Below are 15,000 nucleotides of genomic sequence, written 5' to 3'. Positions count from 1 at the left end.
CACACAGGTCTTGACTTAGCCATATACATACAAGAATAGACTAAATAAGACCACAATACGTTTTAAGACAGATCGTTTAAGACAGGGTCCACTGGAGATCATGCCAAACGTCAGTGCAGATACCTCCACTGTCTACTACACGCTGTCAGTACAAAGCGGACATTCTGAAGAGCGGACTATTGCTGCATTTGGGAAAGAGTCATCTCATATTTTACAGAAAGGACAGCAGTAGGATATCTCCGTGAGACTTCATGTAATATTGGACAGATTTTAGGCACGCGTATGTGATTGCAGAGCCGAGATGGCGGTGGACCTCGTCTCATTTCTACCATCGCTAGCTGCTTTCTGGCCTTACGTAATTGCTTTTGCATTGTAGGCGGCTTGTTTTGCCTCTTGTGTATCTGCAAACACAAAACCAAGGACAAGAGTCCTGTTTATTATTTCATACACCCAGGTCAATCCTTTCAATAAACTACTCTTTAAAAGCAAGATGCCATAATTCTCCTTTTTACCAATTTAACTATTCATAATAATTTAACCTGCACAATAAACGCAATTACAGCCACACCGCTGTTGTCCTTGGGAGGTAGTGGTGTGGGGTAGGTTGCCTAGTTTTTGCGGCGTAGCTGACTATTGCTGCCATTGTTGGAGTTCCTGTTTGCAGCTGCACAGCCCAACCTGTGTTTTACATGCCAGACGTTCATTTCTTCTCTCTGCTCGTGCTTGGCGTCAGATTAAGTTGGTTTCTTTTAAATGTTTTCTTTAGTTTCTGCGATGTGCAAAGAGAAGGATGTGTGTCCACGCCCTTATCTCGCCCTGGTGCCAACGGCTCAGAGGCCATGAGGAGCTCCGCCCCCTACCCACACCGAAATCCTCTAAACGCAGAAAAATGTGTGTCCCCCGTCCAGCACAAAGAGCGCCTTATGGAAAGTGAAAGGTCATTTGTAACTGTCCGAAGGATTGATGGAGTGAAGATAGCTCTTTGCCCTTCACCCTGCACTCGTGAGGAACAGTCTCGAATGACGGAGCACCAGGCGACTTCACGCCGTGCTGTTCACGCCGCCCCGGCCGCAGCCGAGGGCCCGACCCGTCCTCGGCCGCGCGAGCACGTTCAGATTCGATCACCTTGCATGCAGGACCACCCATCCCACAACGCAGTGAGCTGACCATTGCAATTTGGACTAATTCAGAAGAGAGTGTACTTTTGCAGCCTATGTGGGCATGTTCAGGACCAATCGGAAACGACAGTAAGTGTTTTTGTATTGGCCATCTGTCTTGAGCTGATGCCTTCAACAATGGTCTACAGGAACGCAGACATATGGTCTGCAGGTAAGACCCACTGGCCCCATTCACACTGGATTAGATATTTCACGTTGTAAATGTGCTAGTCCTCATCTCAGCTGTGAGACTCACTCTGCTTAAAACGGCAGGGTGAGAATCCCCTACATGTCCCCTATACGACTTCTAAATTAAATGAACATTTCTGTTCATGAATTTAAAGGGAACCCAGAGACTAGGACGGAAGGATTTAAAGGGAGTGCGTGTGTGTGTGTGTGTGTGTGTGTGTGTGTGTGTGTGTGTGTGTGTGTGTGTGTGTGTGTTGGAGCATGCGTCCATATGTGAGTGTATGTATATACCGGGGAGGTCTGTGTGTGTGTTTAAAGCATGTGTGCTAGGGAGGTCTGTGTGTGTTTAATGCATGTGTGCTGGGGGGGTCTGTGTGTGCTGGGGGGTCACAGGTGCCTTTAAGCATTTGCATTATTTTGCCAGAGAAAAGAAAATCAGAGAAAATAATGAAAACTCAGCAGATAAAATTATTTTTGAGTGCAAAAGAGCTTGCGAGACAACTGTATCATATCAGCGGTGCATAATTCCATTGTGTTTGTACATTTCCTGCATGCATAATAGATCACACAGTGCTCGTCCAAAGCACATTTAACAGACTCACTGCAGCATCATTTCACAAAGCTGACAAGTGATGGCTGTCAGAGCCCAACCGGCGACATTAACCATATCTGAACACAGCGTGTTGGGGGAGGAGGGGCTGGGGTGCTGATGGGAGTGATATCTGACTGCATCTCTCCTGATAGAAGCTACAGCCCCTCATGAAACATTACAAGGAAAGCGACTTGTGCAACTCTTTAAGAACAGCGGAGCAGCGCTGGAGGAACGGCGGCGTCTGAGCCGGGCGTCGCTCCACACCTCGACTCCACGGTGCCGTTGAGATCATCCGTACTTAAATTAAAAGGCAGAATAGAGGGTGTCATTTAGACCCCCAAGATACATAACAAGTTTGGCTCTCCTGCTAGTTGGGAGTGGGTCTGAGGGGCTGGGCATGACAGCAGCTCTTCATTAAAGGGGGGTAGCACAGAATTGCTTGGGGTGGAATTGTACAGCCACACTGATGCTACAATACATTAACCCCCCCAGTATGAGGGTCAATGATATCTGGAATTGCATTACTGCGCTTTAGTGCAGCTGCATTAGGAAGGTAATAAAAGTAATGTGGAATAGAAGCATAAACTGCACTCTTCATAAGTTGTGCGTCTGCCATTTTGTGACAAGACTTTGTTGATTATTTACCCGAGGAACGTCAAGAGCGACATCTTAGCATCCCACCAGCCGGGGTCCCTCACTCCCAAACTTTTAGACAGGAACCTGCGGCTAAGAAAGACTCGCATCATGGACAGGACGCCTCTGAAATCAAGGAGGAGGTATTTTTAAAATCAATCACTGCATATGTGTCTCGCCTCCCTACTGCTCCGTGTGCACAACCCCCCCGCGTGTGCACAACCCCCCCAACTTCAAAAACTGACAGAGAGAATCCCAACTGACGTGCAGTCTCTCCGTAAAAACAGCAGAGAGAAAGAGGGAAATAAGTGTGATATGAAACCAGCCAACAAACAAATCGAGCGACTGTCAAGCGCATCCAATATTTATGGTAAAAAAAAAAAGTGCACCTTTATCGAGACGTCACGGTGAGATATCGGGTATTGCGACATTTAGACTGCAGAGAATCTGCACTAAGGGAGAGGCTCAAATGGTGGAGAAGTGCAAAGTCATTAACCCCCCCCCCCCCCCCCCCCCCCCCCCAGTACCCCTCTGCCAACCCCCAACAAACATGCGCCTCTCACTGGAGGTTACTCTGGCCAGTCTAGGGCAGGGGCTTCTGGGTAGTGGGTAGAATGGAATTCACAATGACTGCTGTGGCTGCCCCGCTCAGATAGGGGCCCTACGCTCAGATAGGGGCCCTCCGCTCCGCTGACATCAGAGGAGCAAACGACCTTTGCCCCTTGTCTCGTCTCTCCTCTCCTCTAATGGAGACCAGGAGGTACGGAAAACAATACCAGGCCCCGTTCACTTTGGTCTTCTTATTAAGGCAACGCAATTCTGTCACATTGAACAGGAATACAAATGCCTTAACATTCTTGGATAAACAGGATAAACAAATGTTTTTTTAAGTGTTCTTTATGTCTTGAAATGAAACTATAGTCTTGGTCCAGAGCTGCAGAAGTGATAAAGATCTAAACGCTTGTGAACCACCAGAGATGGGGGTGGTGGTAGTGGTAAGAGGGGATTATTTTAACCCGAAGTGCTAAAAGTTCTTTGTTCAGCTGTGCTAACAGCGAGACTTCTCTGGAACAAAAGCTATTACTGTTCGCTGACCACCCCCTTCCTTTCTTTCCCTTCAACAGGAAATAGACAGTGGCAAAGTTACAGTAGTTCAACATATGAGATCAGAGAGAAGGTTTTTCTCTTCAGAACAGAAACAGATGTGCCCAAGCAACAGGGACCGAGAGGAATGCCTCTGCTGTTTGCTTAGCAAATCTGAAGATAAAAGTTGTGGAGATTAATCGAAGCCCGTCACAAGCACTTATGTCTGGACATGCGTATATTTTTCGTAAGGGTTAGGGGTTAAAGGGACGAGGCTTTGCTCGGGCGGCAGGATTAAGTGTGCGTCGCCAAACACACACACCGTCGCCGAGAAAATTAGGTTACCCCCATTGCAAGCGTTGCACTTGGAAATCCGCTTGTCCCCCATCTGAAATTCATTTAAAGTAAAAATAAGAAGACAGCTTTGCTCTGCGGAGAAAACACTTAAAATACCTTCTCCTCCGCCCGTTTGGGCTTGACAGAACCACGCTGTTTTCTCTCAACACAGAGTTGGTCCTCTGTGATTTTGAACTTGGCGCTCTCGGATCAGGGCACGCCAACACAAACACACGCCGTCTCCGAATGGCGATATTTAGATAAGACGCTGCGAAATTAATGTAATAGACTCCACATTCCTCTAAACAACACGTCCTGGGAATACGGCATCGCAAGGGAAGTGGGGAAGTTGAGACGCGCACACGTCTCTTTCTTTTCCCCGCAAAGGCGAGAGAAAGACGGGGCGGGGGGCGACGACTGTGCTGTCTTTACCTTTGAGCCAGCTGCTCTTCTGGTGTCTTTGAGTTTCGCTTGGCCTACTTAAAGACTCCTGCTGCTGGAGAATTTGATCTCGCAGCTGTTGAGATTGTTCCGTCTCTTCCTGTAATTTGGATTCGAGCAGGCCGACTTCTTAAGCCAGGCTATTAACTTTCTCCTCGCTGGTCTGTAACCAGTCAGGGGGGAAGGGGGGGTGTTATTGAGAGTGCAGGGCGGGAAGACGTTTAAACGCTCTTCAAATCAACACAATTATCCTTTTTAAGTTCCCCAAAACGTGTGTGCTTATTTGTAGTTTGTTTTAAAATGAGATATGCTGGGTTTAAATATGGCTTTAAAAAAACAGCAACAGCAAATTAGAAGACGCGTCTTCCACAGAGAAGCCTCTGTGTAGCTCTCTTGCCAGCCGGAGGCGATGCCCTCCTGTTGGCTAGTGAGAGAGAGAACCCCGCGGATGATATAGATCTCTTCATGAGCGCGAGCAGCATCTCTGTATCAATAACCAGCGCATCTGCCAAGCTCGCGTAAATAGAGACGCACCTGTACAAGCACATGGTTTTGCATGGGCCCCCAGTTGTGAGGGGGTAACAGAATAACAGAATTCAATACCTAGGACAATACTGCAGTAACACACTCACATTGATCCGTTTCACAGCTCATTGCAAATTACTCAGTGGCCGTTCCGCTGTTTATGCGTTCCGACAGACATCAATTATTAAAACGCATTATTATTCAATCCGATCAACTGATCGCGGTTACTTTACAATCTTGCATCAGTGAGGCAATTAATGTGAGGGGTGGGGGTGTCGTCTGTTCGGTTCATAGTCACTGAGAAACACAGCTTTAAAGGTTACTCTATGATACACAATCAGCCGCAGTTAAAATCAATCGACTTTGTTTTGTCAAGGACAAAGTGTTTGGCTGTTCAAAATGAGCTGGCTCACATCAGTCCGCAAGAAAACCAGGCAAAGCGCTTAAAGGAAGAACCCAAACCCAATTATATTCATCATTAGTATGCTCCTTAATGCTCTCATTTATAATTCAGTGGAAGCCATTCAAAGTTAAATTCACTATTTCGCATCACAGTGCTAAACGATAATCAAATGAAGCAAAAAAACCCTCGCTTCACACGGCCATGTCATCGGCAAAGGAGGCCGTGGCTACATGGCCCATGGCGGGGGGGGCAGGGGGGTGTGGGTGGTTGGTATGGAGAGACAGGACAGGGTAGGGACAGTCCCCTTGGCTTCCTGGGCCATGTCCCACTATGTCCACGTTGTATTTGGTTCTGTTGTCTTTGGTAGCAGGGAGGTGTCGGCCTTCTTGGGCTCCTGTGGCTCCGCCCAAACACCATACCGCCCTACACCAAGCTGAGAGTGAGATCGGTGGTACGGTTCGGTCCTTTTAAACGCTGCATGGTGTTTAATTTTTATCTAGTATTACAATGTTCTTCTGTTTTTTTCACCTCAGCTCAATACTCTCAAAATATAATCTTGACAAAAACAACCAAAGTGCTATTGTGAAGAAAGTCAAACAGTGCATAAGTAAGTAAGATTACGAAAAGCTAATGTCAGTTTATATGATGCACCGAGAAGTAGCCGTCCTCAGTGTGGAGCGAACATGTTGACAAACAGCCCACAAGGAAATTCTACTTCACTGTCAGGTCTGCAGGACTCATCGAACAAACATGAAGAAACAGAAGAACCTCTTTCAAAAGCTACCGGTAAACTGGGAATTCTGGGAGGGGGGTTGAGGGGGGGAGGGGGGAATCAGCATTCAAACAGCCCCAAACTCCAAAAGCTGCTTCTTCTGATAGGTAAAGCACCAAAACATTTCTGACAACAATGGCTGATTTTTGAACACCTGGCTCTTTTAACTCGCTGGAGCCGAGTTCAGAGTCTGCTCTTATGACAACTGCATCTGTACCAAACGAGAGATTAAAGTCTTCCAGCACATTCTGTCGCACATTCTGTCCATTAAAGCAATACTTAAGGGAATGTGATTTTTGTAAAGTCTATTACTAAAACATGGGGCAGGATTTGTCTCTGGCAACACAAGCCTGCTTTAAAACCCGCGTCACCAGGCGGGGTGCAGCCGTCACTCAGCGCGACCCAGAGCGAGTGCTCGATGTCTTCAGTTTAATCACGAACTCAGAAGAGGAATTGGACGTGATGGCCATCAAAGGCAAGTCGGGCCAGCAAACGCCCTTTAGTGGGAGATGAGGGTGGCGGGAAGCAAACAGGATACACCCTAACTGGTACATCATGGCCCAGCTCAGCTACACTGAGCGTTTAGGCAAATATCAAGTTTCATCGCGAAGGGAACAATAAGCTCGTGTTCAGAGTGGTGACTTATTGCAAAAGACAGTTGAGAGCAAAGCTCTCCGGCACCTCTGTGCTGTACGGTCCCTAGAGGCCACCGCAGACAGAACCGTGACGCGGTGGTTACAGCCTGCTGGAGCGCAAGTGTGTGTGTGTGTGTGTGTCCTGTGTGAGTGTGTGCACAAGCGGAAGGAATGTCCGCCTCCGAATGTCACGCACGCACACATACACACACACACACACACACACACACACACACACACACTGAATGGATCTAGTCAGAGCAGATGGCAGAGGGTTTGTGTGGGTTCACTGCAACGTTAAGAATAGAGGAGAAAGTGAGAGAGCAGAGACAGGCACATAGGAGGACACCACTATAGCAGGCCCACCAACACAAGACCAGAGAGAGGCTGCCTTTCCATCCAAACACAGATAAGAGCAAAGCACACACACGCATGGACACACGAGTGTGTGTGTGTGTGTGTGTGTGTTCACACACCACAGAAGCTGAACTCCAGAACTGGCTGATTCACTCCTCCAGCCCGTCATCTGTCTGGCTCCGACCCCGCCTCCTAATCTAACACAAGCCAATTAAATCCTTTGGTGGGGTGCACTTTGAGGAGAGACCACCACTCCACTCCTGTCGAGCCTCATGAGCGTCTTTGGCAGCCTGGACCAGACACGCCCACACGGTCCCTTTGAGGAACCACCAGACCAGTCAGTTCTGCCCATTTCATGGCCTCTGGCCACACCTTCTGAGCACTATGCCTCTGGCACACCGAAAGCATCTCCAGAGGCGGAGGGAGAACTGCTAGAGCCGACCTCCATTTCACAGCCATTTAAACGGGAGCACGTGGGTAGTGGGTAGAACGGTAGGCAGGACACGGTGGTGCCGAGGGGTGTGGGGACGCGTGTAGCTTTCACAAGGCCCCGCTGTAGCCGCAATTCATGGAAAGTAGACCCACAGGTAAGAGAGGGGAGCGAGAGAAAGAGGAAAAAACGGACCCTCACAGTTTGAGCGCCTTGCAGGATCTTGAGCTGTGCTGGTTTGGGCGGTCTAGCGCATATGCAGGCGATCGTCATCTTCTGAGTCCTGCAGGGGGCGCTGTTGTTCAGGCTGCATTCTGAAAGGGTAACCCTAAAAACAGCAAACAAATCTACACACGCACTGCACGTCATCCCCACTAATTACAGTCACAAAGGTTTTAATATGAAGAAAACCCCAGGTCTGAGGACACAGGAGCCTCGGAGAACTCTCGGACCTGCTAGCGCTTACAGCAAGAAGTGTTTAATGTCCTGTCTGCAATAATCAGGGACATCATTAGAAGGGAAGTGCCATTAGCGTTCAGGTTCCTGCCTCCATACCGGACCCTGCTTCCTACCAAAGGCCTAATCTCCAACCCGACAAATCTGATGGCGAGAGCTCCATTTTAGACTTTCACAAGTCTCATTTGACCCACATGAAAAGGAGTCCTGAAAATAGAATATCAGATCGCTACATTTGAAACGGGGGCTTAAGTCCAAATATTATATTAGAGGGCTTCGGCCAGACAAAGAGCCCATGCGGAACATAATAGACTAATTATTTTGCCAATCAAAGTCTCCCTGGGGGTTTCTGGCCCAGGCGGTGTGCCCTGCTCAGCCAGGGATTGAATCCCCGGCCTGGGAGAGAGAGACAAGACAGCCTGCTGGATAAATCCACGATTGGGCGAAGGTACTCGCTCAATTCAAGACTTCAGCATGAGGCTTGCAGGACAATGTGCAAGTAAGACGGTGTGCGTCCCATGGCCAGCAGAAGCCAGGAGATGTCTGCATGTAATAAATTAAACAGATTTATCAAGGGCATCCCTATAAGCAGATAGTTTAAAGTGAGGTGGAAGGGGGTATGTGAAAGAAATTTGAATTTCAATAAAAGGAGGTATTTAAAAACTTAGTAGAAGAGACTTCTGAACAACCTTTACAAAAAAAGTATTCACAGTGGTGGCATTCATCCAAAGTTTGAAAAATGTATTATAGTCACATACACTTTCTGAACTAGAGGAGTATGTCCACACATTTGCAAATTACAGGCAAATCACAGTCCTGCACCGCAGAAGCTGATCACAAATAACAGCACCATGGAGCCAGAGTGTCAGCCTTCAAATCATTAAAGTCAATAAAAAGAGTTTGAATTAAAGCTACTCAAAGGAGTAAGAGTTAAAACAACTTCTATATGGTGACTGCATGAAAGACACTGGGGCAGTAGCACAGGCTGGCAACCAGTGCAGGGCGGCCCGGGGGGGGGGGGGGGGGGGGGGGGGGGGGTCGTCAACGTCAAGATGTTGGTTTCACGTTCATGCTCGGAGGGCACCCGCCCCTCCCTGTGTCAGGCAGCGGGGTGGCGGGACGCAGGACGCCCACTGAAGCCCAGAGACCCTGACAGACAACATCTCCATGGCAGGATTTCTAGAAAAAGTTTTGCAGCAGTAGTGAGTGGAGCGTATTTATTCTATGCTTGTGTCAAGGATGAGTAATCAGTCTTCCTGTGATTAGCCGGCCCCGGGCAGGCGACAGGCATGTCGGGGGCGTGCGATTCGTCGTGCTTTCTGGAGTGAACTCGGCAGCCATGATTTATCGGGAGTGATGGAGTAGAAGCAGATATGAGAGGGTGAAGAAGAGAGTGAGGGGAAATTGCTCCCGCAAAAAAAAAAAACAAAAAAAAAACACATTGTATGCGTGTGTGTGCGCATCCATGGTAGTTGTTGTTGCATGTTTGCATGTGCAATGGAGTAATTCAGCCCTCTGGGTCTCCAGCATGCCACACATGCATAGGCCTGATGGACAGCCTTCAGTCCCTGGGCTAAGAAACAATTGTATCGAGTTTGATGATCCATTAGCCTCCCATGTGGGCGGGGGATAAGAGAGGAATTATTTAGGCCACGCCGAGTGTATAAATGACAAACTTAATGCTTTTTCCAGGAAACCACAGCCAATGGCGTTAGGACAGAAGGGGAAAAAAAGCTTTTTAGCTTTCAGCGGCTCAAGCGCAAGGTATCACTTGAATATATAATACAATCTGTGCTGACACTGGAACCAGAGCCCTTCGTATTAGCCCCCTGTACCAGGGCTCCCGCACCACGCCTGCCCCGCACACACACTCAATCAATTTCTATCCAATTGCCGATCTTCCCGCAGTGCCACGGTCCATTCGGTGGACTTCGCCGTTTTTAGCTGTGACTCTGGAAAAGGTACAGCTGGCCAAATGTCCCCGGGACAAGAACGCTGCAGTCCCCGTATCACATGCTAATGCCCCGAAAAACAGGCTCCGTGCACCGCGTCTGACCGCGGTGGAGAATCGCCCTCGAGGTGAGCGATGCAAACAGGTTATGTGCGTTTAAACCCGCTCTGGTCCAGACGAGTGTGGCACAAACGCACACTGAACAGTTATGTTTCAGAATGGCTTCTGAGCTCACATGGCTACATTAGGTGCTGCTGTGTCTGTATGCAAGTAGACAGAGTACAGAAAGTATTCAAAGGAAGGTAAGGGAGTAATTTATGGCTAGTAGCACTGGATTAGTACTGTAATCACAACCTTATTGGCTGCTGATAGTCAATCCTTTTCCTTGAGGGCCAGTTTCTGCAGAACAGCCTGACTGCGCCCAGGAGGGGGGGTGATAAAGTAGAGGCCAGTCATTCGAACTAGCTGTTCAATGATTACAAAAGTATAGACCGAATTTGGAGTTATGGGCCAAGATTGAATTTCAGGGTTACTGCTACTCAGTCAGTCTGGTCTTTTAACACTTTAGGGTCTTCAAGAAGTTAAACAGTAATCACAAATGCTGTTTCTGGCATATCAAGCAATCTGAATGAAGTGTGAAGATACAACTCTGCAAGACACATGGGATTGAATTTTTAAGCTGTTACATTTTTTTTTTTTTTTCTTAACCTAATTTGTCCCCAAACCTCTTGGCATGTAGGACCGGGAAAAGCTAAAACATGAGATATTGATCCATAGCAATAAAACACATGCGCATAAAAGAACGATCACCTTCTTCCGTGTGTTGCCTATATGGCTTCGTTACAGGAATCCAGAAAGCTTGCTGGCCGCGTGGCTATTCTGAAGGGAGCACAGCAAGTTGCCTGCGCGCGAGTCGCTGCACGCGGGGCGCCATTGCGTCATGCTGTCCTTTCACAAACACCCCCTCGCGCACAAGCGCGCGCTTACACGCCGCGGCACCGTATTGCGTGGGCTCGCGTAGACACGGACATGCAGACGGGCACAGCCACAGTGGCAGCGGTGCAACGAAGAGGCGTCTTTAATCGCATGGGAAAGAAAGTTCGGTTTTTTTTTTTTCAGACTAAGACTGAAAAACTGCGAGGATCTTGGAAATAGGCTGACACTGACTGAGACACACACACACACTGCTGCACGCGCGCTCAGTGATGTTGGAGCAGCAGGTGACATGCTCAACAGGTACGGGAGTGCAAACATGGCCATATGGCGCCTCCGTGTCTCTCATTAGCCGAGCGTGACAGCGAGGAATTATCACCAGCCCGAGACTTCATCAAGCGCGCTAAACTGGTGCCAGGCCTCGACATCAGATAATGAAGACGCAGCTGAAACGGGACGCCGCTACACACAATTAATTAAGTAATTAGGCTAATGACTTCTTTGCTCAAGTCCTGTTCTTTTTGGCTGCGGATATGAATTAATTAACGCGGGTAATTAAATTATGCAGGTCGTAATTTGGCAGCTGCTGCGGTGGTCCGCCCCCGCCTCCTCTCAGCTGATCCAAAATCGGCTAGTTTCTTCACCACGAGCCTGGCAAGCCACAATAAAGCAAACATAAATAAAGAAAACAATACATAAACGTGCAACATGATGGCAAGTGTGTTTATTTTGCAGAGTGTCATCCTCGCAAAGTGAGGTGCGCATCGCGCGTGGCACCTGCACTCGACGCAAATACGACTGATGCCATACATTACATTGATCATCAATCGTAATCACGTGACACGGGCCTGCATGCATGTGTGTTGAATGTACGTCAGGCCCTTAACACAGGCCGTCTCGGCTCTCGGCCCTGTAATAGGCATGTCTGACACTGGCATGAATCATTAGGTAGAACAAGTGGTCTTGATGAAAGGCTCGCGCTCTGGAGGGGACGTGCTCGCTCTCTGCAGACGGGCACGTGGGCGTCGCCGCCTCACTGTCTGTCCGCCATTACGGCGCTGTGGCGGACAGGCTGAGCCTGGGCTTCCTGCCGCCTGTTTCATCTCCCTACGGTGCCTGGTCGCGCTCCTCCCGGTCTGCCGTAATCACCCGTTCCTAATGGCAGCGCTGGAGCGATGGTACGAGAATCAGGGCCTGTGCCCTTTGCTCTTGAAGAGAATCCCAGGCCTTTTTCAAGATTTTTTCCAGACTGCTGGGGTTTTTTTTTTCCCTCCTCAGACTTTCTGTGTTCAGTTTTTTTGCTCTTCGTGAAGGTCATTTGCTGTATTGTGGACCAGAAAATTCTGAAATTTCTTTGAAATTTGATATGCATTAAAGAGCGATTTAGAGTTATGAACCCTGTAAGTTTTTATTTTCTCTGAAGTGGATATCGAATTTTGGCATCTTGAAGTTTTAGCTTTACATTCCAGGCCTTTGCAGACTCTCCTGACATCTGAAATATTAAACAGGTGTGTCCAGAAACCTATATGTGTGTTAATTGTGTATGTGTTTTAATTGAAATATACAATCTGTATACCTAACTGAACATTTGCAGCCATATTTGCATTCACAGCTATTTAAATGTTTCTATACTGCATCTGTAAGTCTGTATAAATGTATTTCTTATGCACATAATTTGTTGTGAACACATACACATGTAATTGGAGACCATGAGGTATGGGGGGATTAGACCTGGTGGAGATTATGGTGGGAGGTGAAGGAGACCCCATGGGGGTGGGGGGAGTGGGTGTTTGCAGGGTGGTGCCAGGGGTGCTGGGAGCACACTGAACACGCACCCTGGCGTGATCTGAATGACATCTGGTATTTATTTATGCAGGAAGGGAAGAGTCAGTATCACATGCAATGTTCCCAGACAGCTGAATGGTGTTGCATGAAATGTAGACTGGGGATCCACCTTGAGCGCCTTCCTGCTGCAGCCCCAGGAGAACCGGGCCCATCTGGACTCGGGCGGCTGCGTGGATCGACGGCTTCCGCCCCTCCGCCACACCGTGACCGGGGCGGAGTTGTCCGTGAGCCGGCCGCAGTGGACCACGCAGCGGACCAAGGTGGAGACGAGACACGATGCACGGAGACACGAAGGGGCATGAGGAGACACGAGGAGGCACGAGGAATCACGAAGAGGCACGAGGAATCATGAAGAGGCACGAGGAGACACGAGGAGGCACGAGGAATCATGAAGAGGCACGAGGAGACACGAGAAGGCACGAGGAATCATGAAGAGGCACGAGGAGACACGAGGAGGCACGAGGAATCATGAAGAGGCACGAGGAGACACGAAGAGACACGAGGAGACACGAGGAGGCACGAGGAATCATGAAGAGGCACGAGGAGGCACAAGGAATCACGAAGAGGCATAAGGAGGCACGAGGAGGTACGAAGAGGCACGAGGAGACATGAGGAGATACGAGGAGGCACAAGGAGACACAAGGAGAGGGTGACTGGCAGGACCCAGTGCTGAGGATTTAAAGATCCAGACTGAGGTGGTGTAGCTTAGACTGTAAAGAAGAGGGTAGCTGGACACAAAGGGCACTTTCAGTATCACCCCGCCCCCATCCACTCCCCAATATCAGCACACACACACACACACACCATCAGCTCCCTCCCAGAATGCACCGGGGCCTCAGTGGGGGTCTGAGTGGGGGGAACGGTTGGGGCAAATTTGGTGAAAATGAGTAGAGATGAATGCAGTGGGGTGGAGGGTGGGTGGAGGCAGGGGTGGGGGTGTAAGGGTAGTCTCTTGGCAGTGATGCAGATAGTAAATCAAGACTAAAAAGAACCTGCATTTTTCATCAGTTTACCAGATGGAGACTGGCCTCATCTTTCATCTGATCGCACAGGACATGAAATATTGGGGGAGTGGGTGGTGGTGGTGTTGGGTGGGGGTGGGGGGTGTTCTTTTTTGAAAGCCACCAAACCGTTAAATCTGAAGAAGCCCCATGAAAGCGTCTACCCGTTAGTATGCTCATGACTGCAAGTTCACCCAGCAGGTCAATCAACTATCGTCCTATGGAGTACAGGCAACACAACAAATGTAGGCATGCTGTCTGACATGAGGACAGACCACGCGTAGCTCACCTCAGCGCTTCCTCACTGGCTCTTTTTCAGTGGAAACTTTGCTGTGATTGGATGTTCTTTGCTGTGATTGGATGTTCTTTGCTGTGATTGGATGTTCTTTGCTTTGATTGGATGCTCTTTGCTGTGATTGGATGTTCTTTGCTGTCTGGTCAGCGTCGCCGCCCTGCTGCAACAGTCCCGGTGCTTTAAGAAACAGGACCAGGCAATGCAGCATCTCTGGAAAAACAGGCGGTTTACGTACAATAACAGGAGCTGCGCTGAAAGACTGCCAACGATTTTTAACAGTTTATAATGACGACCCACATATAAAAACCCCAGCATGTTGCTTCTTTAATGTCTTACAGATGTGTACAGAACAAGGGTCAGAACCAGAACCTCCCAACACACACACACACACACACACACACACACACACACACACACACACACACACACAAGTGCCACTTAAATAAATATGGAACAGTTCAAGCCAAAAAGATTTCAGATGAATCCCTGACACAATGCATGTAATATTAATAGTGTTTTCTCTCCACCCCCCCCCCCCCCCCCACCCCCCAGAACAGTCCCTTCCCGCTCCCCGCCGCACCTAAAACGCTGTTAATCAAGCTTCCGTTTCAAATGACAAAATGTGCCGAGCGGAGGGGTAAGTTGCTGTGATATGGTAATTCGCTGCAGATATATCATTTTGTGAATAAAATGCTGGAGCCTGTGATTAACTGTGGGGCTCGCCGTAGCTGGCACGCTGATTAATTTTACCCTCTTCAACCAATGCCAAGGTCTTCACTCTGCCCCACCCGTTTGGCTAAGGGTGAAAATTAAATCAGTTCCTCCTTTTAATTTCTGAATAACCTTGTGCCATTTCTTATATTTCCCATCTCCCCACCCTTGTGACAGGCTCCTGTGGAGGGGAGCAACAGATCTCAGTGAGCCCTACAGCACGTCGGGAGTGGAGGTGTGGAACAGCACAGCTTT

The sequence above is a fragment of the Brachyhypopomus gauderio genome, unplaced genomic scaffold, assembly GCF_052324685.1.
Source record: "Brachyhypopomus gauderio isolate BG-103 unplaced genomic scaffold, BGAUD_0.2 sc268, whole genome shotgun sequence".
NCBI lineage: Eukaryota > Metazoa > Chordata > Actinopteri > Gymnotiformes > Hypopomidae > Brachyhypopomus > Brachyhypopomus gauderio.
Note: the sequence above shows the minus strand (reverse complement) of the source record.